This window comes from Pseudorasbora parva, chromosome 15, assembly GCF_024679245.1.
Source record: "Pseudorasbora parva isolate DD20220531a chromosome 15, ASM2467924v1, whole genome shotgun sequence".
NCBI lineage: Eukaryota > Metazoa > Chordata > Actinopteri > Cypriniformes > Gobionidae > Pseudorasbora > Pseudorasbora parva.
In genome coordinates, this window is record NC_090186.1 from 40972254 (window position 1) to 40995872 (window position 23619).

Consider the following 23619-nt stretch of genomic DNA (forward strand, 5'->3'; position numbering starts at 1 on the left):
AATGGTCATAATTATAGATGTTTTTCTTTATGACAGCAGACACATCAGATAATGCGCTGGAGGAGGCTGTACAGTTTTCCCTTCAGAAGAGAGAATGGTCTGATAGAGCTAAGTTTAAGTGCAAATATTTTGTTTAATATGCTGTGCCAGATACATATGTTGTTTACAGTGATGTTTTTCTTCTGTTGTTCAGTTGTACTGAGTTTGAGAAGGCAGATTTTCTGCTGGAATACAGACGAGACTCATAAGCAAAGAAGAATGAGAGCGGAGGCAAAGAACATATCTTTATGACGCTCTGAAAGTGTTCATCTTTGAGCTTCATTATGATGGAAAACTCCTCTGGTAAGTGTTTGATGTGTATGTAAGTTTGTAATTATGGCCCTGTTTACAATAGGGATGCACCGATATGAATATTTTGCCTGATAATGATAATTATTTATATCAGAAAGCTGATAACCAATATATTGACCTATACCTAAATACAAATTTTTATATACTTTGAGCACCTGATTACAAAAACTAAAGGCTCACCATAAAAAAAAGCCATATCGCAAACACTTTAACATAAATCAAACATATGGAGTACAGTTTGTACTAGTGTAAGATTCCTTAACTTTTAAAATTAGTTTTACACTCCTATGGCCAATTCTGTATAATAAAACAAATTGTACAATAAGGTTTGATTTTATTATCATCAGTTAACATGATCCACCAATGAATGAATAATGCTTCTACAGGATTTATGAACCTAAGTTCATGTTAATCTCAACATTTTCATTCAACATAACTACCAATAACAAAGGTTATTGCTTTATATTAGTTCATGTTAGTTAATGCATTAACAAATGAGACCTCATTGTAAAGTGTTACCAAAAACACCCACTGCCTAACAAAAAAAAAAAACTAAATAATGCAAACAAGTCATTGGCCAGCATGACTTAGGCTATAAAGAATCAAAATGCATGTGCCATGGATAAGTCTCCACGTTGCTACCAGGTTATTTACTCAACAGAACACATCATGTATACGATAATGCAGATATTTGAACAAAATCAACATGGTATTGCAACTTATATTTGCACAAAATCACACACAGATGATCTAAGTTATTTAGTCAGAATAGTGCTCTTCCTATGAAACACAACAACTAAACCCGAAGACTTTACAACTTATTACATTAGTGTATACTATTATAATGTAATATGACAACCCCAATCATATGTTATTAATGTTGTGCATTGCTACAGAGCGTGCGCTAAAGATTAAGATGATCACTTGTACAATGATGTGCTGCGGGTTATTAACTCAATGAAACACGCTATATTGCTTATATCTGCAAAAAATTACGCAAATGCTCAAGTGAAGCTTTGACTAAGTTACATGCTAATCTGTGTAACTCCTGTTGTAGAATTGCCCTTCTGCAACAACGCACTGAAACACAACAGCTAATCCCAAAGAATTAACAGCATTTTATTACAAGAGTGTTCTCAGTGTAATGTTATGTATAGGACAGTCCCAGTAGTTATTAATGTTGTGCATCACTGTTTGAGCAGTCCGTGCTGAAGCTAAAGATGATCAACGGTACTATAAAGCGCTTTACTCCAACGTTAATTAACTCAACCAAACGCATCCTATAGAGCTCTGGAGGTCACGTGACCCATTCTGTTTTTTGGCAGGGAAGAACAGCCGGCGCCAGCTCGAGTTTCAAGGCAGTTCACTGCGCACTTTAATTCCAAAAGACATACGCTGCGTCCCAATTCGCCTACTTATACTACGTCCTAAAAGTATACTCTTTTTGTGAACAAAAGTATATACTTTTGAGTGTGTAGCAGAAGAGTATGCAAGTTTTGGGACATACTACTTTATTATCTTTAACGGACTCTGTTGCTTAGTTATGTGCATCATATCACAGTTTAAACTGCCGTCAATCATCTTCACAGTTCAAATCCTCCACATTAATGTCCTGCCATATCGGAGAGAAATGTAAATACTGATAATTGATCACTCAAACCCCTTTATATAAACCTCTCTACTAGGGATGCTCATTTCGGTTAATTTTCCCGACCGACAAGCGATGCTTATTAATCGATTATTAACAGTTAACTGATAAGATTATAATATTGAATTAGCATTACATAAAGATACAACCGACGAGTATCTGTGACCCGTTAAAAATACTTTTTTCACGTTTTTATTTTATTGTGCAAACAGCAGAACATACAGTACAGCTCAACAATAGAACCTAGATTCACACTAGAGCAGAGCCCGACTTTTTTACGCCCCTAGGGCCGGACTTCGGGATAATTTTCACGTCATACCTAAATGTGGGCCGGGCTTCGGACCTTTTTAGGCTTCTCATTTGTTTTATATTTATTTGATTAATTAAAAGGAACAATGAGATGTGCTGCACTGGTGGAAACATCATGAGACCATGATAGCTTACTCGACTGTCAAGACATTCTCGCTCAGGGTTATAGAGTCCAGCGCCAGCAGCAGCGCGCGTTTCTTCAGCAGCTGCTAGAGTTAGGGCCTTTTTACAAATGATTCCTTCATTCATTTTCTCTGACCAGGTATCTTAAACCACGTGTAAATTTTACTCCTGGCAAATGGTTAAATAATAAACGTGTGTGAGAGCGTGTTATGGGCTATAGGTTGTAGTCCGATAGATATGATGGAGCTGCAACACGCATCGTCGCAAATGAGTAAAGCAAGCCAACGCAAATAGACGTAGTCTAAGTCTTAGATGCTCAAAAACACAATCATCTTCAATAAAAATTAATAAATGATCTTACCAGTGCTTCGCTCTTTCATTTTGCGGTCTTTGAGCTGCTGAATAAAATGCATCTTGAATCTTTTGCTTTCGTTGCTGTGAACTCCGTTAAATATAGGCTATACCGCGGGAATTTAAGATCTGATTTATATTCATTTTGCAGAGGTGTAAGGTATAATACAAACTGCATGTTCTTTTATTTTTTTATTTGTTTAGATTGTTTAGCTCGTTTCGTTTGTGAGTGCCGTTGCGAGCAGCATCAGCCTGCCTCAGCTCGTCAAAAATGCCTTTTTAATGTGGAGGTAATATTATAGTAGGCTAAATTAACTAACATTGTGATACATTAAGTGTTTTAAATCTATGGATTTTATTATGGGCAAGACAAGTCAATAGTTGATTTGAGAGGCTAAATTCATTAAACATGCGGTTTACTCACTGTTGGCCACTGGCCACTTGGTCGTCACTTAAAAAAATGTAAACTTTAATTTAACAAACAAAAAATTGCTCTAAACATTTTTCTAAATTAACTTAACAATGAAACGAAACAAAATATAACTACTTTGACATTAAAAACAAAACTGAACTATTTTAATGGCTGCAACAATGTAAGCTAATGTAAGCCCCCCCTTACATTACATTTTAAAAAAAGTGATTCCAATCATATCAAGCAATTCAAAACCATCATGATGAATACTGCGCATCTGAAGTGTCTCGGCTGAAGGAAAATTACATGATCTATCAGCTTATATATATCGGCATAATTTTCATATCGGATTGATAACGTTAACATTAATAATGTCCATTTATTGGATGATAACGATATGGTGGCAATAAATTGTGCATCCCTAATTTACACCTGGTATTAAGATGCGTTTTGGTCGATCGGATCTCGAGTAGATGAGGGACACACATTCCCGTTTACACTTGGTGTTTTAGTCAGTCTCTTTTATTCATTTTCAACCACTTCTGTCCTGATTTCTTCAAAGGGAGGGTGTATGGGTGAGTAAATGTATGGGCTTTTTCGGGTCTTTTGTTCTAATGGACAAAAATTATCTCACGCAATTTACACATGAACGTGAGCGGAGACCAGCCGAACACTGTGAATGTGTCAGAAATCAAGAAATGGTGAGAGAGAACATTGTGCTCTACGTTTTTTCTCTTGGGTAACTTGGGTAATTAGCTGACTGTCTTGCACACGTCCTGTAATGTTTACGCTAGGGATGAACTGATACCACTTTTCCAGAACGAACTTCCAACTTACCAATAGTACCAATAACTTGTATTTTCATTGCATTTTTCATTTTTAAAAATAATGAATAGAGAAACCAAAAGAATATGAATCAAATTGAGTTGGCTTAGCAAATAGATATCCTTCAGTTATTTGTATGCCTAATCATGCCTGTTAAACTGTATTATAGGAGCTACAGTTACTTCCACTGTTCATGCTATTGCTGTATCACAGGCCCGGCTCCAGCTTTGAGATGCAGGGTGGGCCCATTGAAATTCCTGGTGGGCCAGACTTTATTTTAGACATTATTTTTCCCCATAACAACTTAATTTTATAACAAAAGAGGCAGGACTTGAAAGTAACTCCCTATATTTGCAGGGCTCAATATATATATATATAGTACAGGCCAAAAGTTTGGACACATTACTATTTGTAATGTTTTTGAAAGAAGTTTCTTCTGCTCATCAAGCCTGCATTTATTTGATCAAAAATACAGAACAAAATTAATATTGTGATATATTATTACAATTTAAAATATTTGTTTTTCAATTTATTCTACTTTAAATGCTGATGTATTTGTGTGCTCAGAGCTGAATGTTCAGGATCATTCCTCCAGTCTTCAGTGATCATGATCCTTCAGAAATCATTCTCAGATGAGGATTCATTACGAGTGTTGGAAACAGTTCTGCTGACTAATATTTGTTCATAACCTGAGATATGTTTTTATAATACTTTGATGAATAAAAAGTAAAAAAATAAAAATAAAAAAAGAAGCAAATGTTTTAAAAATAGAAATCTTTTGTAACAACAGTATACAATACTGGTCAGTCATTTGGGGTCAGTCATTTTTTTATTTCTTTTTTTAAATAAATCAATAATTTTATTCAGCAAGGATGTGTTAAATTGATAAAAAGTGATAGTAAAGGAGATTTATATTATTTGAAAATATGTTTTTATTTTGAATAAATGCAGTTCTTTTGAACCTTTTATTCATCAAATATATTATTCAGCAGAACTGTTTCCAACACTCATAATAAATCAGAATATGAGAACGATTTCTGAAGGATCATGATCACTGAAGACTGGAGGAACGATCCTGAAAAATCAGCTTTGATCACAGAAATAAATCAGCATTTAAAGTAGAATACATTGAAAAACAAATATTTTAAATTGTAATAATATATCAAAATATTTATTTTTGTTCTGTATTTTTGATCAAATAAATGCAGGCTTGATGAGCAGAAGAAACTTCTTTCAAAAACATTACAAATAGTAACGTGTCCAAACTTTTGGCCTGTTTTGTATATTTTTAAATAACCTTCAACTACAACATTATAGAGTAATACAAAATACACAAAAATTAAAATAAACTTAGAGGTTCCTAGGACAATTAATAGGAAACATGCCTAGTTGGGCTGTCGAAATTATTTGTTTTTTTGATGCATCGCGATGCAGACAAGGACGATTCGGTATCAGTTCAGTAATAGACCATAACCTATTATAATGTACTGACGCTTTTCTGCCATCATTTGTCGTGTATGTGCATTGTCGCGGTAGCATACAAAGGCAGAGGGAGGCGAGACACGAGTGTGAGTAGTTAAAATTGCTCCAACTATTTTAAAAGCAGACATCTGGGCACATTTCGGATTTTTTGAACAACCTGGTAAGCACGACCTGGAGAACACACGTGCTGTGTGTAAATTATGTCACGCACAAATAAAATGTGCATGGGGTAATACCACTAACTTGAGAAACCACGTCAGCCATTTTCATCGTGAGCTGTTAACGCCTGTCAGTGACAAGGTGGACCCAGCTCAGCCAAAAATCGAATTATATCAACGTTCGAGTTCTTAAAGGGCCTGTTTACACCTGGTCATTTCATGCATTTTTACAGATTCGATATATCTGATTTATCAAAATGATTTATTTACATTTGGTCACAAAACGTTTTATGTTTTTACGTTTTGTCTCATGTTTGATACATTAAAGAAGTGTGTTTTCTTTGAGCAGGTAAAATAAAAGGTTCAGTTCATATAACTGACTGACAAAATTATATACATGAGGATGAAGTGCATCGTCAGTGCAGTGTGCTGAATCGTGTTATCGAACCGAATCGATGGCATGATAATCATAATCGAACCGAATCGTGAGACCAGTGTAGGTTCACACCCTTAATGCCTAGCCTAGTCAAAGACTCAAGAGAAGATCAAAACCCTAAAATAACTGATCAATAAAGCCAGAGGTGAACAGTATTTTTAAATGTATTAACTGTCATATCTGTGTCTTCTTATGTCAAATAAAAATTTTACATCTTATATTAAAATGTAATGTAACCTTCAACCTTTTTTTATTTGCATATACAATGTATTTTTAATTCAAATGTGTCCTGGTGAGTGGGTTAGCAGTCAAGTGCATGCAACAGAAGTCTGTGTAATTATGGGCCATCATTTTCAGCGATGTCTGTGAAAAACGTCAGCTCAATCCACTCTGCGTGTTTCACTCATCAGCTTGTGCACAGCAGCTATAGTATGGATATTTAATTTTGTTTAATATTCTGTTAATTAGATGCATTTATTTAATCTTTCTCTGGTATTTTGGGCTGATACCGATACTGGTATCGAAGCATCTCTAGTTTCCACATTAGGTCATTCAGCGGAGAGCAGGCGGTCTTTTGTGACTGTTCGAACACATTCAACCACACAGACGTTACACTACGAAAGCAATCTGGTCGAATGAGTTTTCCAACTTCTGGAAGTGGTTGAAAGTTGACAAGCTCAAAATGTTTTAAACCCCATTTACACCTGTGTTGAGCATCATCCACTTTTGATCCGATCGTCCAAAACACATCTTAATACCAAACGCTATTAAACTATTAAATGATTGGTGATCACAAAGAATATATTTGATGATATTAGATTTTCATCACTGATATTGTCTTTTTTTGTGTCTAACAGGAATAAGAATTCTTAATTGAAAGTTGAATTGTCATTTATTTAGTGTTAATCAGCCCGAGATGACAGTTCCCTTTGGATGACTTGTAATCTCTGAACATATGAATCCAAACAACTGGATGAAGACGATCCGTGTGGACAGAAAAACTTCACGTTTGCCTATTTGCTGTAAGGAGCATCTGTCCTGGTGAAGATATCACACAATTACGGCGATTCTGAGTGGCCAAGGAAATGCACGGTACTGTAAACTTTACATAACCTATTTAGCATTTGTAAGATTATTTTAAAGATTCATATTATCCAAGGTAATGTTCCTGACTTTAAATGCATCACAGTATGTCAGGTGTGTGTGGCTTACACGTTTTGTGAGGACCTTATCATAAGAAGATGTTCCTGATGTCTGACTTGACTGAAGAACCTCAGTGTTGTGTGTGTGTGTGGCTTACACCTGGGTTAAGAGGACACATGTTTTGTTAGGACATTATCATAAGATGATGTTCCTGATGTTTTACTTGACTGAAGAACCTCAGTGTTGTGTGTGTGTGTGTGGCTTACACCTGGGTTATGAGGACACATGATTTATGAGGACATTATCATAAGATGATGTTCCTGATGTTTGACTTGACTGAAGAACCCCAGTGTTGTGTGTGTGTGGCTTACACCTGGGTTATGAGGACACATGATTTGTGAGGACATTCTCATAAGATGATGTTCCTGATGTTTTAGTTGACTGAAGAACCCCAGTGTTGTGTGTGTGTGTGGCTTACACCTGGGTTATGAGGACACATGATTTATAAGGACATTATCATAAGATGATGTTCCTGATGTTTTAGTTGACTGAAGAACCTCAGTGTTGTGTGTGTGTGTGTGTGTGGCTTACACCTGGGTTATGAGGACACATGATTTATAAGGACATTATCATAAGATGATGTTCCTGATGTTTTAGTTGACTGAAGAACCTCAGTGTTGTGTGTGTGTGTGTGTGTGGCTTACACCTGGGTTATGAGGACACATGATTTATGAGGACATTATCATAAGATGATGTTCCTGATGTTTGACTTGACTGAAGAACCCCAGTGTTGTGTGTGTGTGGCTTACACCTGGGTTATGAGGACACATGATTTATAAGGACATTATCATAAGATGATGTTCCTGATGTTTTAGTTGACTGAAGAACCTCATTGTTGTGTGTGTGTGTGTGTGTGTGTGTGGCTTACACCTGGGTTATAAGGACACATGATTTGTGAGGACATTCTCATAAGATGATGTTCCTGATGTTTGACTTGACTGAAGAACCTCAGTGTTGTGTGTGTGTGTGTGTGTGGCTTACACCTGGGTTATGAGGACACATGATTTATAAGGACATTCTCATAAGATGATGTTCCTGATGTTTGACTTGACTGAAGAACCTCAGTGTTGTGTGTGTGTGTGTGTGTGGCTTACACCTGGGTTATAAGGACACATGATTTGTGAGGACATTCTCATAAGAAGATGTTCCTGATGTTTTACTTGACTGAAGAACCCCAGTGTTGTGTGTGTGTGGCTTACACCTGGGTTATGAGGACACATGATTTATGAGGACATTATCATAAGATGATGTTCCTGATGTTTGGGCTGACTGAAGAACCTCAGTGTTGTGTGTGTGTGTGTGGCTTACACCTGGGTTATGAGGACACATGATTTATGAGGACATTATCATAAGATGATGTTCCTGATGTTTGACTTGACTGAAGAACCCCAGTGTTGTGTGTTTATGTGTGTGTGTGTGGCTTACACCTGGGTTATGAGGACACATGATTTATGAGGACATTATCATAAGATGATGTTCCTGATGTTTGACTTGACTGAAGAACCTCAGTGTTGTGTGTGTGTGTTACTGTGATCTGATATGCTGAAAACACCAGATCAGAAGCTGTTTGCATGAGCAAAGTGTGCGCTTCTCTTTTACATAAATATGCAGAAACAGAATACTTATTTCATTTCAGCAATGTAAAAAATTTAATTTTTGGTTCATTATCAGTTTCACAATAAACCAAACATATTATTTTTTTTTTACATTTTTCAGCATTCTCAGTTTCTTTGAAGTTGTGTTTTACTCAATTGCTTTGGCAAAGCATCTGTCAGTCAAACTAAAATCTGGTAAAATCGGGGCAGATTAGAATGTGGCGGGCCGCCGGACTATAGGTTAACGATAACTTTTACTACCTACTTCTGTTATGATCAGGGTTAGGGTTAGCCAGACTAGAGGTTAACTATAATTTGTACTACCTACTTCTGTTATGATCAGGGTCAGGGTTAGGGTTAGCCAGACTAGAGGTTAACTATAATTTGTACTACCTACTTCTGTTATGATCAGGGTTAGGGTTAGCCAGACTAGAGGTAAACTATAACTTTTACTTCCTACTTCTGTTATGATCAGGGTTAGGGTTAGACAGACTAGAGGTTAACCATAACGTTTACTACCTACTTCTGTTATGATCAGGGTTAGGGTTAGCCAGACTAGAGGTAAACTATAACTTTTACTACCTACTTCTGTTATGATCAGGGTCAGGGTTAGCCAGACTAGAGGTAAACTATAACTTTTACTTCCTACTTCTGTTATGATCAGGGTTAGGGTTAGACAGACTAGAGGTTAACCATAACGTTTACTACCTACTTCTGTTATGATCAGGGTTAGGGTTAGCCAGACTATAGGTTAACTATAACTTTTACTACCTACTTCTGTTATGATCAGGGTTAGGGTTAGCCAGACTAGAGGTCTACTATAACTTTTACTACCTACTTCTGTTATGATCAGGGTTAGGGTTAGCCAGACTATAGGTTAACGATAACTTTTACTACCTACTTCTGTTATGATCAGGGTTAGGGTTAGCCAGACTAGAGGTTAACTATAACTTTTACTACCTACTTCTGTTATGATCAGGGTTAGGGTTAGCCAGACTAGAGGTTAACTATAATTTGTACTACCTACTTCTGTTATGATCAGGGTTAGGGTTAGCCAGACTAGAGGTAAACTATAACTTTTACTGCCTACTTCTGTTATGATCAGGGTCAGGGTTAGCCAGACTAGAGGTAAACTATAACTTTTACTACCTACTTCTGTTATGATCAGGGTTAGGGTTAGCCAGACTAGAGGTTAACTATAACTTTTACTACCTACTTCTGTTATGATCAGGGTCAGGGTTAGCCAGACTAGAGGTAAACTATAACTTTTACTACCTACTTCTGTTATGATCAGGGTCAGGGTTAGGGTTAGCCAGACTAGAGGTTAACTATAATTTGTACTACCTACTTCTGTTATGATCAGGGTTAGGGTTAGCCAGACTAGAGGTCTACTATAACTTTTACTACCTACTTCTGTTATGATCAGGGTCAGGGTTAGCCAGACTAGAGGTAAACTATAACTTTTACTACCTACTTCTGTCATGATCAGGGTCAGGGTTAGCCAGACTAGAGGTCTACTATAACTTTTACTGCCTACTTCTGTTATGATCAGGATTAGGATTAGACAGACTAGAGGTAAACTATAACTTTTACTACCTACTTCTGTTATGATCAGGGTTAGGGTTAGCCAGACTAGAGGTAAACTATAACTTTTACTACCTACTTCTGTTATGATCAGGGTTAGGGTTAGCCAGACTAGAGGTCTACTATAACTTTTACTACCTACTTCTGTTATGATCAGGGTTAGGGTTAGCCAGACTATAGGTTAACGATAACTTTTACTACCTACTTCTGTTATGATCAGGGTTAGGGTTAGCCAGACTAGAGGTTAACTATAACTTTTACTACCTACTTCTGTTATGATCAGGGTTAGGGTTAGCCAGACTAGAGGTTAACTATAATTTGTACTACCTACTTCTGTTATGATCAGGGTTAGGGTTAGCCAGACTAGAGGTAAACTATAACTTTTACTGCCTACTTCTGTTATGATCAGGGTCAGGGTTAGCCAGACTAGAGGTAAACTATAACTTTTACTACCTACTTCTGTTATGATCAGGGTTAGGGTTAGCCAGACTAGAGGTTAACTATAACTTTTACTACCTACTTCTGTTATGATCAGGGTCAGGGTTAGCCAGACTAGAGGTAAACTATAACTTTTACTACCTACTTCTGTTATGATCAGGGTCAGGGTTAGGGTTAGCCAGACTAGAGGTTAACTATAATTTGTACTACCTACTTCTGTTATGATCAGGGTTAGGGTTAGCCAGACTAGAGGTCTACTATAACTTTTACTACCTACTTCTGTTATGATCAGGGTCAGGGTTAGCCAGACTAGAGGTAAACTATAACTTTTACTACCTACTTCTGTCATGATCAGGGTCAGGGTTAGCCAGACTATAGGTCTACTATAACTTTTACTGCTTACTTCTGTTATGATCAGGATTAGGATTAGACAGACTAGAGGTAAACTATAACTTTTACTACCTACTTCTGTTATGATCAGGGTTAGGGTTAGCCAGACTAGAGGTAAACTATAACTTTTACTACCTACTTCTGTTATGATCAGGATTAGGGTTAGCCAGACTAGAGGTTAACAATAACTTTTACTACCTACTTCGGTTATGATCAGGGTTAGGGTTAGCCAGACTAGAGGTTAACTATAACTTTTACTACCTACTTCTGTCATGATCAGGGTTAGGGTTAGCCAGACTAGAGGTTAACTATAACTTTTACTACCTACTTCTGTTATGATCAGGGTCAGGGTTAGCCAGACTAGAGGTTAACTATAACTTTTACTACCTACTTCTGTTATGATCAGGGTCAGGGTTAGCCAGACTAGAGGTTAACTATAACTTTTTACTACATATAATTAGGGTTAGGGTTAGCTTTTAACCAGGTATAACTTATCTACTGTATTGTTTGTATTCTCTTTCTATTATGTTTGTCTTCATGTGTATTGGACAGCACTTTGAGTCAACCATGAGTTGTGTTCAAGTGTGTTATTCCATATCCCCGTAATTACGTGTCCTCATAACCCAGGTGTAAGCCACACACACACACACAACACTGAGGTTCTTCAGTCAAGTCAAACATCAGGAACATCATCTTATGATAATGTCCTCATAAATCACGTGTCCTCATAACCCAGGTGTAAGCCACACACACACACAACACTGAGGTTCTTCAGTCAAGTCAAACATCAGGAACATCATCTTATGATAATGTCCTCATAAATCACGTGTCCTCATAACCCAGGTGTAAGCCACACACACACACAACACTGAGGTTCTTCAGTCAAGTCAAACATCAGGAACATCATCTTATGATAATGTCCTCACAAAACACGTGTCCTCATAACCCAGGTGTAAGCCACACACACACACACACACACACACACACAACACTGAGGTTCTTCAGTCAGGCCAAACATCAGGAACATCATCTTATGAGAATGTCCTTATAAATCATGTGTCCTCATAACCCAGGTGTAAGCCACACACACACACACAACACTGAGGTTCTTCAGTCAAGTCAAACATCAGGAACATCATCTTATGATAATGTCCTCATAAATCATGTGTCCTCACAACCCAGGTGTAAGCCACACACACACACAACACTGAGGTTCTTCAGTCAGGTCAAACATCAGGAACATCATCTTATGATAATGTCCTCATAAATCATGTGTCCTCATAACCCAGGTGTAAGCCACACACAACACTGAGGTTCTTCAGTCAGGCCAAACATCAGGAACATCATCTTATGAGAATGTCCTCATAAATCATGTGTCCTCATAACCCAGGTGTAAGCCACACACACACACACACACACATAACACTGAGGTTCTTCAGTCAAGTCAAACATCAGGAACATCATCTTATGAGAATGTCCTCATAAATCATGTGTCCTCATAACCCAGGTGTAAGCCACACACACACACACAACACTGAGGTTCTTCAGTCAGGCCAAACATCAGGAACATCATCTTATGATAATGTCCTCATAAATCATGTGTCCTCATAACCCAGGTGTAAGCCACACACACACACACACAAAACTGAGTTCTTCAGTCAAGTCTAACATCAGGAACATCTTCTTATGATAATGTCCTCATAAATCATGTGTCCTCACAACCCAGGTGTAAGCCCCACACACACACACACAACACTGAGGTTCTTCAGTCAGGCCAAACATCAGGAACATCATCTTATGATAATGTCCTCATAAATCATGTGTCCTCACAACCCAGGTGTAAGCCACACACACACACAACACTGAGGTTCTTCAGTCAAGTCAAACATCAGGAACATCATCTTATGAGAATGTCCTCATAAATCATGTGTCCTCTTAACCCAGGTGTAAGCCACACACACACACACAACACTGAGTTTCTTCAATCAAGTCAAACATCAGGAACATCATCTTATGAGAATGTCCTCATAAATCATGTGTCCTCATAACCCAGGTGTAAGCCACACACACACACACACACACAACACTGAGGTTCTTCAGTCAACTAAAACATCAGGAACATCATCTTATGATAATGTCCTCATAAATCATGTGTCCTCATAACCCAGGTGTAAGCCACACACACAACACTGAGGTTCTTCAGTCAAGTCAAACATCAGGAACATCATCTTATGATAATGTCCTCATAAATCATGTGTCCTCATAACCCAGGTGTAAGCCACACACACACACACATACACACACAACACTGGGGTTCTTCAGTCAAGTCAAACATCAGGAACATCATCTTATGATAATGTCCTCATAAATCATGTGTCCTCATAACCCAGGTGTAAGCCACACACACACACACAAAACTGAGGTTCTACAGTCAAGTCAAACATCAGGAACATCATCTTATGATAATGTCCTCATAAATCATGTGTCCTCATAACCCAGGTGTAAGCCACACACACACACACACACACAACACTGAGGTTCTTCAGTCAGGCCAAACATCAGGAACATCATCTTATGAGAATGTCCTTATAAATCATGTGTCCTCATAACCCAGGTGTAAGCCACACACACACACACAACACTGAGGTTCTTCAGTCAAGTCAAACATCAGGAACATCATCTTATGATAATGTCCTCATAATTCATGTGTCCTCACAACCCAGGTGTAAGCCACACACACACACAACACTGAGGTTCTTCAGTCAGGTCAAACATCAGGAACATCATCTTATGATAATGTCCTCATAAATCATGTGTCCTCATAACCCAGGTGTAAGCCACACACAACACTGAGGTTCTTCAGTCAGGCCAAACATCAGGAACATCATCTTATGAGAATGTCCTCATAAATCATGTGTCCTCATAACCCAGGTGTAAGCCACACACACACACACACACACATAACACTGAGGTTCTTCAGTCAAGTCAAACATCAGGAACATCATCTTATGAGAATGTCCTCATAAATCATGTGTCCTCATAACCCAGGTGTAAGCCACACACACACACACAACACTGAGGTTCTTCAGTCAGGCCAAACATCAGGAACATCATCTTATGATAATGTCCTCATAAATCATGTGTCCTCATAACCCAGGTGTAAGCCACACACACACACACACAAAACTGAGTTCTTCAGTCAAGTCTAACATCAGGAACATCTTCTTATGATAATGTCCTCATAAATCATGTGTCCTCACAACCCAGGTGTAAGCCCCACACACACACACACAACACTGAGGTTCTTCAGTCAGGCCAAACATCAGGAACATCATCTTATGATAATGTCCTCATAAATCATGTGTCCTCACAACCCAGGTGTAAGCCACACACACACACAACACTGAGGTTCTTCAGTCAAGTCAAACATCAGGAACATCATCTTATGAGAATGTCCTCATAAATCATGTGTCCTCATAACCCAGGTGTAAGCCACACACACACACACAACACTGAGGTTCTTCAGTCAGGCCAAACATCAGGAACATCATCTTATGATAATGTCCTCATAAATCATGTGTCCTCTTAACCCAGGTGTAAGCCACACACACACACACAACACTGAGTTTCTTCAATCAAGTCAAACATCAGGAACATCATCTTATGAGAATGTCCTCATAAATCATGTGTCCTCATAACCCAGGTGTAAGCCACACACACACACACACACACAACACTGAGGTTCTTCAGTCAACTAAAACATCAGGAACATCATCTTATGATAATGTCCTCATAAATCATGTGTCCTCATAACCCAGGTGTAAGCCACACACACACAACACTGAGGTTCTTCAGTCAAGTCAAACATCAGGAACATCATCTTATGATAATGTCCTCATAAATCATGTGTCCTCATAACCCAGGTGTAAGCCACACACACACACACATACACACACAACACTGGGGTTCTTCAGTCAAGTCAAACATCAGGAACATCATCTTATGATAATGTCCTCATAAATCATGTGTCCTCATAACCCAGGTGTAAGCCACACACACACACACAAAACTGAGGTTCTACAGTCAAGTCAAACATCAGGAACATCATCTTATGATAATGTCCTCATAAATCATGTGTCCTCATAACCCAGGTGTAAGCCACACACACACACACACACACAACACTGAGGTTCTTCAGTCAGGCCAAACATCAGGAACATCATCTTATGAGAATGTCCTCATAAATCATGTGTCCTCATAACCCAGGTGTAAGTCACACACACACACACACATACACACACAACACTGAAGTTCTTCAGTCAAGAAAAAAATCAGGAACATCATCTTATGATAATGTCCTCATAAATCATGTGTCCTCATAACCCAGGTGTAAGCCACACACACACACACACACAACACTGAGGTTCTTCAGTCAGGCCAAACATCAGGAACATCATCTTATGAGAATGTCCTCACAAATCATGTGTCCTCATAACCCAGGTGTAAGTCACACACACACACACACATACACACACAACACTGAAGTTCTTCAGTCAAGTCAAACATCAGGAACATCATCTTATGATAATGTCCTCATAAATCATGTGTCCTCATAACCCAGGTGTAAGCCACACACACACACACAACACTGAGGTTCTTCAGTCAGCCCAAACATCAGGAACATCATCTTATGAGAATGTCCTCATAAATCATGTGTCCTCATAACCCAGGTGTAAGCCACACACACACACACACACATAACACTGAGGTTCTTCAGTCAGCCCAAACATCAGGAACATCATCTTATGAGAATGTCCTCATAAATCATGTGTCCTCATAACCCAGGTGTAGGCCACACACACACACAACAAACACAAGTATTTAACAAACAGCAGCGCATCACTTTTGTCTCAGATTATTAATCAGTTCTAGACTAAAGATGAGGGTGAGGACAGTGGGACGAGTTGGGAGAAAAGGAAGTGGTTTTAACCCCATGGGTTAAAGAATCTGTTTTCCTCTTTTGTAGGGATTCTTGAATCTTCTGAAGGGGCGAGGCAAGAAGAAAACGGCAGATATGGCCTCCAGCGGAGTCTGCAGAACTGAGCACAGTTCACCGGGTAAACTGCAGAGCATCCGGCTTCAGCAAAACAGCGAGCCTTTGTCAGGAATCAGGGATTATCGCTTACATGAAACTTGCTAAATGTTTGGTAACACTTTATAATAATGTTCAGTTATAAGTCACTTATAAGTTATTAGATAATGATGAACTAATCATTTACAAAACATGACATTCATAAATGACTTAGTAGTATGCTAACATTTTATGACTGTTTTGTTAATTCAGTTATAAGTAATTTATAAGTTATTGGTTAATACATTCATTCATTTTTAGTGGAATGCTATACCATATATTCATATACAAGTGATGTGTATACAATTGTAGTGTACACTTTAGATTAGGGGATGCAGAAAGAGTTGTAAATGAGTTCCACATCACCTGTAGTAGGTGTTGAACACTAGTGTAAGTGCTGACCGTTGAGGGTTCGACCTCTGACACTTCTGCTCATCACCTGATGTGTGTGTCAGAGGACATTAAACCGCTTCACATTATCCCAGATCCCACACAGGACTGCAGAGATTCAGAACACACTGCAGTCCCCTGACTGGAACGGCTCTTCTCAATGATGCTGCTTTAGCATGTGTGTGCAGTTGAACACACACCAGCTGAAAACTTGGATTCATCAATACATTACTGATAATTTACTAATAGTCTGTTCATCATTTGTTCAAGATTAGCCATTGTTTGAGATGACACTAAAACAAGTTTGACATAAATACTCCAATAATGTTTAAGTGTTAATTATAGTACATCATCTAATAACTCAAACATCTACTATTGATCTGTTTTGATAATAAACAGCACATTTGTTAATGGTTAGCATATCACTTATTAATCATTAATGAATGTATAGTTAGGTTTTGTAAATGATTTAGTTCATCATCTAAACTTATAACTGAACGTTATTCTAAAGTGTTACCCATGTTTGTTTTTTCTTCTGTTGCCGCTGCTGTTTATTCTGTTTTGTTCAAATGTATGGCTATGTCTTAAACTTCTGTTGAAAGTTTTAAAGGGATGTTGAAATTGTCTGCCGAAGTGCTTTTTTTGTGCTATTGAACTCATGGCGACCGTCACCCGTCTGCTCACCCACATTCTTCAAAATATCTTCCTTTGTGTTCAGCAGAAGAAAAAAGAAACTCATACAGGTTTAGAAAAAAACATGAGCGGGGACCCTTTCATTTATTTTCAGCAATTTTTGTTAATTATGTTTATGAGAGGTTTTAAGTATCTTGTGATTTATGTAATATTGTCAGGGCAACAGCTGTAATGTTGTAAACGAGCACTAATAAACTTCTTGTTCTCTGAAGGTGTGCACTGTCGTATGTCCTCGTGTCTGTTTAAAGGTCATGTGATCACACAAATAGCAGTATAGTGTAAAAGACATAGTTGCATATTCAGATATCAGAATATCATAGTTTAGAATGGTTGTGTGTTGGAGTATGACCCACAGGTGAGGATGTGTTTGCAGTCTCAGTACTGTGTTCATTTGTCCTCATAAATCAGGTGTGTCCTTTTAATGCACAATGCCTTCACGTTTGTGTTTGTGTATTGCAATGTCCCATTAATTCATGTTTGTCCCTCTAATACACATTAATGTCATTTATGTGTGTTGTGTATCCACTGTCCTTATAATTTCGTTTTTTGTCATAGGCGGGGCTTAGACACTTAATTATGTGTCCTCATAATTATGTATATTGTCAGGTGGTAATATTATAAGTTGTGTTGTGTGTATACAAATTCTGAAGAGAAATCTGTGTTGTTTGGCTCAAAACAAAATTTTTGATACCCTCCACATCACTGTAGAGCAAGTGGAAAGGGGTGTCCCTGTAATACACCAAAAAACTGGTTTGGGCTGAAGTGTCCTCATAAACCACATAAACCCGTATAGGTGTGTGTGTGTGTGTGTGTGTGTGTGTGTGTGTGTGTGTGTGTAACTATCTGGTGAATCATTTTGAGCAATGGGTTCAGATCTTGTCTATTAAGAATATCGTGCACGTGAAAATTATACACATCCCAAATGTGGTTGTGGTTCGGATCTGTTTGGAACTCATATCGCTGTTCAAGCTACAACCAACTAAACAGATCGGATATGCCATAAAAATAAAAAAAATCAGATTTTTTGCTGCCTGTCTGAATGAGGGCCTCCAATGAAACTTTTTTAAATGATTTGATGTTGAGTCCCACAAACTTTGGCAAATCCAGCAAGTAGGTCTTCCTCAGAAGGCTCGTTTTAGCAACCTAGGAACTCGCAGAGACTTTTCCAGACGGACTGATATAAACATGCACACACACCCTGACTTGTGCAAATCAGCCAATCAGATTAAAGCTTATGATTGTGAACGCGCTTGCCACTTTTGCATGCAATATAGATCAGACGGTACATAGGCAACTCCTTACCATGTGACAGAGCAGGTGCATCAGGTGTGTGCTGTCACTGTCCTCCCTTTCAGATCTATAGAGAGAGAGACACACACACACACACACACACACACACACACACACACACCCCTGTGAGGCCGCTGGCAGTGCGCTCGGGTTGGATTAACGGCAGGATTTGTTCCCTGTAGCTGAAGTCAAACAAAGGAAACTCTCCTACATTACGCTTTTAATTAGAATCATCTTCTTACAAGGCTCAGAGACGAATCGGCTCAAACACTAATAACCCACACACAGACAAAGAGCATTAAGTTATATCACACCAAACAGTTAAATGTTAATAGACATTATACACAACAGTTTTCACAGCAATGCCTTAGAAGAACAGTTTTCAGAGAACAGTTTTTAGCTCAGTTTTTGTTCTTTTAAAATGTAAAGAACATTTGTCCACTAAACAACCTTTTTTTGTGAAATGGAAAGATTTTTTTTCTTGAGGAGAATGATTTATGAAAGATGTCATAACACTGAAGACTGGAGTAATTTAATTGCAAATGAATTTAAATATATTTTAAATTGATATTTCACTGTTTTTGCAGTATCAAATACATGCATTGGTGAGCTCCAAGAAGAACCTTTTCTTTTCTTAGTGAGAAGAACATTTAAAAATCTAGTGGAGCCTTCTTCCACTTTCAACATTTATGAAATGGAAAGATTCTTCAATGGAAATATTTCTTGAGCAGCAAATGAGCATTTAATAATGATTTATGAAGGATCATGAGATCATTAATATTTCACAATATTACTCTTTTACTGTAATTTTTTATTAAATAAATGCATTGGTGAGCATAAGAGTTCCTGCAAGATCCATTTATTTTCTTAGTGGGAAGAACATTAAACAATTTAAAGAACCGCTTTCCATAAAATGAATGTAACGGTCCCATGGAAGTTAAAGGTTCTTAAAGGGATAGTTCACCCAAAAATTTAAATTCTGTCATCATTTACTCTCCCTCAAGTTGTTCCAAACCTTTAAAAATCTAATAATATATAATAATATATCTAGGAAGATATTTGCAAGAATGTTTGTATATAAGCAGATTTTGGGCCCATAGTAGGGGAAAAAATACTAGTCAATGGGAGCCAAGATCTGCTTGGACACAAACATTCATCCGAATATCTTCCTTTGTGTTCAGCAGAAGAAAGAAATTCATACAGCTTTGGAACCACTTGAGGGAGAGTAAATAATGACAGAAATTACATTTTTGAGTGAACTATCGCTTTAATGGAACCATTGATGCCAATAAAGAACCTTTTGAAAGAGTGTATGTATATTTGTTTCGCCAAAGAACAGGTCCCAAAAGAACAAGTGGAGTGATAAAAAGTTAATATCTGCCCTCTCGGAAAGCCGATGAACAGAGTGGAACGAAATATCAGCAATAAGATCTCGCGCAAATCTTGCCACTCGAGCCTTAACTCTTCCCTAACAGTTTTTTTTCTTCCAAAATGGCTGAAATACAGCATGTGGCTATTGTCTCTGCCGTAGGACCCGTTGCGTGGGTTTGGTCGGTTCCTGTGGCTCTCAGACGGGAGTGCGCCTGCCATTCCAAACTCTCCTCTGGAACAACGCATTCCGTTTGAAGTGCTGATCCCTGCTTCACCTGTGAGATCAATACGCTACCGTTCAAAGCCAGATCGGCTTCATACAGCACCAGATCTTTATTAATTTATAGAAACTTCTTGAAACTTTCTCTAAAGGGAAGCTAGAAAAAAACAGAGAAGGAAGAGAAAGCAAGAGAAGAGAGAGAGAGAGGGGAAAAAAGAAGAAACCAGCACGGAGAGGGTGATTAACTCAGAGATGCCTTTGACGGACAGCGAGCTCACGATCGGCCTGCTGGAGTTACACCAGTGCGCATGTTAATGAGGAGAACATGGAATGGGTTTCAGCTTCAGCCAATTTGGGTTGGAATTTTGGATCAGAAAATTTGATCTGGGATGAATCAAAAATGAATTACTTTATCTTAAATTATATTTAATTCTTAGAGCCGATATTTGCAAAGGTTCTTTACTGGCATTGATGGTTGCATGAAGAATCTTTAACATCCATGGAATCCTTTAATTTCACAGAAGGTTCTTTACTGGCATTGATGGTTCCATGAAGAATCTTTTAATTCCACAAAAGGTTCTTTAGATTATTCCAATGTTCTTCACACAAAGACAAATGGTTCTTTTAAGAATTGTCACTGTGTTTTCTTTGGGGAACCTAAAATGGTTCTTCTATGGCATCACTGCAACAAAACAGGGGGGAGGGCTTTAATGTTTAAGAGTGAATGATTTTCAGGTTAATTGTTTTTTTACATTTATGGCAATTAGCAAATTTGAGGCCAATTCCTCCATGTTAAAGCTACACTGTGATATTTTCCCCCATCTAGCGGTGTAAAGGTATGTGACCATCCAGTGAATATTAGTTTAAGTTCCTCTCAATTCTGATTTCGTTTTAACTCCTACGGTGGCCGATTTAGTCCAAGATTAACATGGCTTCCAGTTCGACCTCGTCAATGAGTGCCATCGAGTGTTAAAATGCGAAAGGCGAAGCTTGAATTTACGGGTATGTCCCTCTTTGGCTAATGTACTTTCAAGATGGAGGATCAACATGGCTACCAGCATCCGAACCCCTCACCCGTGTGTATTTTCAATGGCATATTATAAACTTACGAGAATACTTTATTACTTGAAAGAAGTAAATATACATTAATGAGCACATATATTTTTGAAAGAACTAAGTGTTTTTAGCTAAGAATAAACTATAAAAGTTACACACACAGACTATAAATGTTTTACACAGGCACATGATGTAATTTTAGCATTCATAGATAATAGATAATCCCAGTTTCTGCCATTCTACTGGGAATCAGTCTATGTTTATCTCCACCAGCCAGGATCAAATTCCCAGCTGAATTGTTTAGTCATTCAGCAGGAAACAGTAATTGAATTTCTGCCCAAATTGCCATCTCTGTGTTAACATGGAGGATTTGGCCTAAAAGTCATTTGACTTTTTTGACCACTCCTAAACGCCATAGGGCTGCTATCTGACACTTCTGCGGGTAATGAGCATTTGAGAATTTAAATATATACTGTAGGCCCAAGTCTCTAGATTATCATTCCTGTACAGAGTCAACCCTGTCAACCCTGAAACCAGATTTCACAGGCATTACTAAACAAGCGCAATTCGAATTCCACTTACAAGAGCTTATTTTACTAATATAGAAACCTAGAATATTGTGAAGTATACTAAATGTTAGAAAATGCAACATGTCAGTATGTTGTTTGTTTGTTTGCTCTTTTTTTTTTTTGAAAGAAATTAATACTTTTATGCAGCAAGGATGCATTTAATTGATCAAAAGTGACAGTAAAGACATTTATAATGGTGCAAAAATTTCTGTAACAGTTTACAAAAAATACATAGCAGTACGACTGTTTTCAACATTGATAATAATCATAAATGTTTCTTGAGCATCAAATCATCATATCAGAATGATTTGTGAAGGATCAGTGACACTGAAGACTCGAGTAATGATGCCGAACATTCAGCTTTGATCACAGGAATAAATTACATTTTCAAAAGATATTCAAACAGAAAACGCGTGTTAAATTGTAATAATATTGCGCATTATTTTGATATAAAAGATGCAGCCTTGGAGAGCAGAAGAGAGAAAAATCTTACAGACTCCAAACTTTTGAACGGTAGTGTGTTTATGATCATGTGACACGTTTTTGTGACTTTCACACACAGGTATTCTTGCCCCAGGCCCAGGCTAAAGGATGTTTTTCATCATTTACTCACCATTCATGTCGTTCCAACATGTATGACTTTCTTTCTTCTGTGGTACACACAAGACAATATTTTTTTGTCCATACAATAAAAGTCTAATCAATATTTAGTCAATATCTTCAAAATATAAAATCTGTGTTATGCAGAAGAAAGAAAGTCAAACCGGTTTGGAAAGACATGAGGCTTTTGTGAGGAAGATTGTCTCCAATGTCTAATTTCTGAGCCTAATTTTAAGAGCTTTGATTTTATATCCCAATTTAGAAGCGTTTCAATGCCTCTGTGAATGTTTGAGTGTGTGTGTGTGAGAGGGAGGAAGTGTAACTGTGAAAGAGAGAGAGAGAGAAACCCGTGTGCGCAGCGCTGGAGATCTTCATTTCTTTGTTGTCAGATTTGATGATTTTAGAGAAATTACCATCCCTGCATTCAAAGGAAATCTACCTCACACTTCCATGGCCTGCGGCACGGAGGGAAATAGAAGGTTTATATTTATTTTTAATTATATCAGTTTATCAGGAGGCGTAACATCAGAGCCACATCTGATTTTATCTCTTCTCTTTCACACCTGAGGGAATATTAATACAAACAGCCATTCCAGCTCTGATCGTTGCCTCACACACTCTCTCACACACACCGGCACTTTTATGATATCATTTCATCATCCGTCGTTCTCGCAAATAAAAACAAACCACAAGATCTGTGTTTATATTCCGAGCTTATAAAACACACAGATGTAAACAAAACAGAACACAGTGCGAACACACACACACACACACACACACACACACACCTCAAGACAGAACATGTGTGTCCACAGGAAAGACAAACACAAGGTCTCTTTAATGTCTCACTTGTTGCTTCTCGACAGCAATGAGATTTTTTGGAGAGCAAATTGAGACTTGAAATCGAAATGACCTGCTTCCTTTAAACCACCCCTTACAGTCCAACAGAAATTTGATTTGGCCAATGAATTCCTATTGTGGTTAAATGCGACTT

The 23619-nt window shown here is 37.9% G+C and overlaps 1 protein-coding gene and 1 long non-coding RNA gene across 5 annotated transcripts in view; one reads left to right on the forward strand and one right to left on the reverse strand.

Annotated features, from left to right (window-relative positions):
* Positions 1–16834, forward strand: part of LOC137041631 (uncharacterized) — a 17918-nt gene extending 1084 nt beyond the window's left edge. Inside the window, exons 2-5 of one of the 2 annotated variants that reach the window (XR_010898126.1) lie at positions 37–97; positions 194–342; positions 6953–7187; positions 16332–16834. This is a non-coding gene — a long non-coding RNA (uncharacterized lncRNA). The remainder of the gene's footprint in view (positions 1–36; positions 98–193; positions 343–6952; positions 7188–16331) is intronic. The other variant, XR_010898125.1, reaches the window with a different exon arrangement.
* tfap2d (transcription factor AP-2 delta (activating enhancer binding protein 2 delta)) overlaps positions 1–23619 on the reverse strand; it is a 119314-nt gene that overhangs the window by 56836 nt on the left and 38859 nt on the right. For all 3 annotated transcript variants that reach the window (XM_067418146.1, XM_067418147.1, XM_067418145.1), the window contains one exon: positions 18822–18876. The gene's annotated coding sequence lies outside the window, so the exon portion shown is untranslated. The remainder of the gene's footprint in view (positions 1–18821; positions 18877–23619) is intronic.